Below are 3,841 nucleotides of genomic sequence, written 5' to 3'. Positions count from 1 at the left end.
AATGGCTTGTACTCTTTGAAAATGTCAGTCATGAAAGACAAAAGGAGAAACTGATCCCAATTAAAGAAAATGGAAGAGATGTGAAAACCCAATGCAATGTGTAATCCAGGAATCCAGCTTGAACTGGGGGGGCGGGGGGGGGGAATTGCTAATTAAGACATTACTGGGAAAATTGGTGAAATTTGCATAAGGTCTATAGATTAGATGGAGAAGGCAATGGCACCCCACTCCAGTACTCTTGCCTGGAAAATCCCATGGACGGAGGAGCCTGGTGGGCTGCAATCCATGGGGTCGCTAAGAGTCGGACATGACTGAGTGACTTCACTTTCACTTTTCACTTTCATGCATTGGAGAAGGAAATGGCAACCCACTCCAGTGTTCTTGCCTGGAGAATCCCAGGGACGGCGGAGCCTGGTGGGCTGCTGTCTGTGGGGTCGCACAGAGTCAGACACGACTGAAGTGACTAAGCAGCAGCATAGATTAGATGGGCTTCTCAGGTGACTCAGTAGTAAAGAATCTGCTACCAATGCAAGGGATGAGGGTTCAATCCCTGGGTCGGGAAGATCCTCTGAAGAAGGAAGTGGCTACCCACTCCGGTATTCTTGCCTGGAAAATCCCATGGACAGAGGAACCTGGCGGGCAACAGCCCATGAGATGGCAAAAGAGTCAGACAGGACTGAGCGACTGAGCACAGCACAGCACATAGATTAGATAATGATACAACGATGTGAAGTTTCCTGATTTTAATCATTGTGCACGTTTGAGTCAGTGGATGTCCTTGTTCTTAGGAATATGCACTTAACGTGTTAGGGATAAAGGGCAATGTACTCTCAAGAGACTCAGAGAGAACACATAATTCTCATGTGTAGGGGAAAGAGTGTGCAAACACAGAAAATGTTAACAACCGGTGGGTCTGAGTGAAGAATAGGTCAGAATCGTTTGGACCATTCTTGAAATTTTTCTATTAGTTTGAAATTTTTCAAAATTAAAAGTAACTCGTTTAGAAAACCATGACAGCTGGAAAGTCGTTCCAGACTAAGATCCAGCAAGGCAATTTTTGTTGCTGCTATTTAGTTGCTAAGTTGTGTCTGACTCTTTGCAGACCCCATGGACTGTAGCCCGCCAGCTTCCTCTGTCCATGGGATTTCCCAGGCAAGAATACTGAAGTGGGTAGCTATTTCCTTCTCCAGGGGATCTTCCCAACCCAGGGATGGAACCCACATCTCCTGTGTCTCTTGCATTGCAGGTGGATACTTTACCACTAAGTCACCAGGGAAGCCCAAGACAATTTTTACTTTATTATTTTTTAATGAATAACATATACCAAGGTGAGAAAATAGAATATTTACAAAGAAAGTAAAATCACCCTAAATCCACCTCCCTAACCTGAAGGTGTCCCCATGACTACAGATTTCCTCCTGTCCTTACCACCTACACCTCTTGTCCCCTCTCTGTTCCCATCACCTGTTTACAACTTCCCCTTGGAGGTTGGACCCCCGCCTCTACCTGGCCCCTCCCCACCTAATCTTACCGGAGCAGCTAAGGTGTGTCCTTTTGTGTTTGGTACTTTCCACAAAGTTGTGCACATTCACCAAAAGCCAAAATACATTATGTATTAGGGCACATAATGAGGCGAGTGGCTAAATATGTTTGCATTTGAAGACATTTGAGCGTTGTTTAATCCTAGTAAAATCCCTTCTCCTCTCACTCATCCCCAGAGTTCATCTTCTACCCAGTTGAAAAGGAGACCAAACACCCCCAACTCCACTTTTGTTCTTCCTCCCCGCTGTCTTTATCTCACACTATATGCATGCAAGCATGAGCTTTCCAGGTGCTTGATGGTAAAGAACCTGCCTGCCAGTGCAGGAGGTGTGGGTTTGATCCCTGGGTCAGGAAGATCCCCTGGAGAAGCAATGGCAACCCACTCCAGTATTCTTGCCTGGGAAATCCCATGGAAAGAGGAGCCTGGGGTGAAGGGGGCGGAGGGGGGGAGCAGGGCAGGGTATGGCAAGGAGTGAGATACGTATGGCTTAGTGACTGAGCACACACACTTACATGCATGACTCTCCACCAAGGCATTGCTGAGGCCAGGCGGTGATGTTCACACCTCTCAGTTGAGATCAGACTGAGCTCTGCCCTCCAAGTGAGCCAGAGCCTCCCCAGTCTCACCAAAATCAGCAGGTCAAATGTTAGGCATCTGCCACTAGCCAGCTGTAAGGCCTTTGGCAAACTATAATCTTTCCTGTTTTCAATTTTCAACTAAGTCAACCGAAGGCAGGATTAAATAATTTCTAAAAATCACTTCTAGTTCTGAAAGACTATGATCCATGATTCGATAGCCTGGAAATGTAGAAATAATCAGAAAATCAGAAGTGGAAAAATTTTGAAACAGCATAATAAAAGATGATTATGAACAATGTGGGTTTGTTCTAGGACTTAGATGCAGAGGATAGAAGAATCAGACTCTCCTCACACATACTGGTGGAACAGAATTAGCTAATTAGAGACTGGGGGTTTCACAGTGAGACAGTTAATGACTTAACAAAACAGTTGACCATGACTTACCACTATGGATGAATGACACATCTCCAATGCCGTAATTAAATAGATTGGAAACTGAATTCTAGCTATGAGTAAGCTTTTCTTCCTTTATACTTTCAGCAGCTTGGGAAGAAAAGTAGAGTCAGTTTTTTAGGTTATTAAATCCATGGTTCTACAAGTTTAGACCAGAGATAAGAGCATTTCAGACGAGAAGGGAAGGATCGATGACAACAAGCCCAACGTTCAGTCAGTGCACAGGGCAAGTAAAGACCAGGCTGGTTGAGGGACTTTGTCGAAGGTCACACAGCATAGAGGTTCACCCCCAAAATGTCTGCTGGGCAGGTACCCCACCGCTAGGCATCCTCGTCCATCAGACACTTCTCACCAGCTAGTATTGTGCTGGTCTCTGGGCTCTTACTGAAACCGTCACCTTTGACACTGATTTACACGCTTCACCCCCTGTACACACTTCACCCCTAAGGCTGTCAGCTTAGGTAGGCTGTGTACAAGGAGACCTTTTGTAGTGTTGGGAGTCATTCCAGCCCTCTGGGATGGAGTCCAAGATGCACACCTTCTACCTCCCTGCTGTGGGTCCCTCTGGCAACCATCCAGGTGTTTCCAACTCTTGCAACAGCAGTAGGTAAAGGGCTCCACTTGGCTCCAAGGGTGTATATATCCATCAGCGTGCCGTCTAGAAATCTGCAAAACTTGAAAGCCCAGTACATGAGCTTCCCTGGTGGCTCAGACGGTAAAGAATTCGTCTGCAAGGGACTTCCCTGGTGGTCCAGTGGTTAAGACTTTGCCTTCCATTGCAGGGGTTGCAGGTTCAACCCTGGGTCAGGGAGCTAAGGTCTCACATGCCTTCTGGCCAAAATATATATATATATATATAAAACAGAAGCAATATTCTAACAAAGCCAATAAAGACTTTTAAAAAAGGTCCCATCAAAAAAAAAAAGAAAAATCTGCCTGCAATGCGGGAGACCCAGGTTCAATCCCTGGGTCAGGAAGATCTCCTGGAGAATGGAATGGAAACCCAATCCAGTATTCTTGCCTGGAGAATCTCATAGACCAAGGAGCCTGGTGGGCAATGGTCCACAGGATTGCAAAGAGTCAGACACGACTAAAATGACTAGCATGCTTGCACATTATTTAACCACTCAAGTCAAAGGTTTTCTTCTCTGTGGATGAAGGCTGCTATGAAGAATGAATGAGTAAAGAACATGGGGAGGACCATGCTGCTTCCTGCTCACCAGGCAGTTATACGATGACTATATTGAAGAGTTTGACTGTCCCGTTT

Source organism: Bos indicus, chromosome 14 (assembly GCF_029378745.1).
Source record: "Bos indicus isolate NIAB-ARS_2022 breed Sahiwal x Tharparkar chromosome 14, NIAB-ARS_B.indTharparkar_mat_pri_1.0, whole genome shotgun sequence".
Classification (NCBI taxonomy): domain Eukaryota; kingdom Metazoa; phylum Chordata; class Mammalia; order Artiodactyla; family Bovidae; genus Bos; species Bos indicus.
This window is presented reverse-complemented; position numbering follows the sequence as displayed.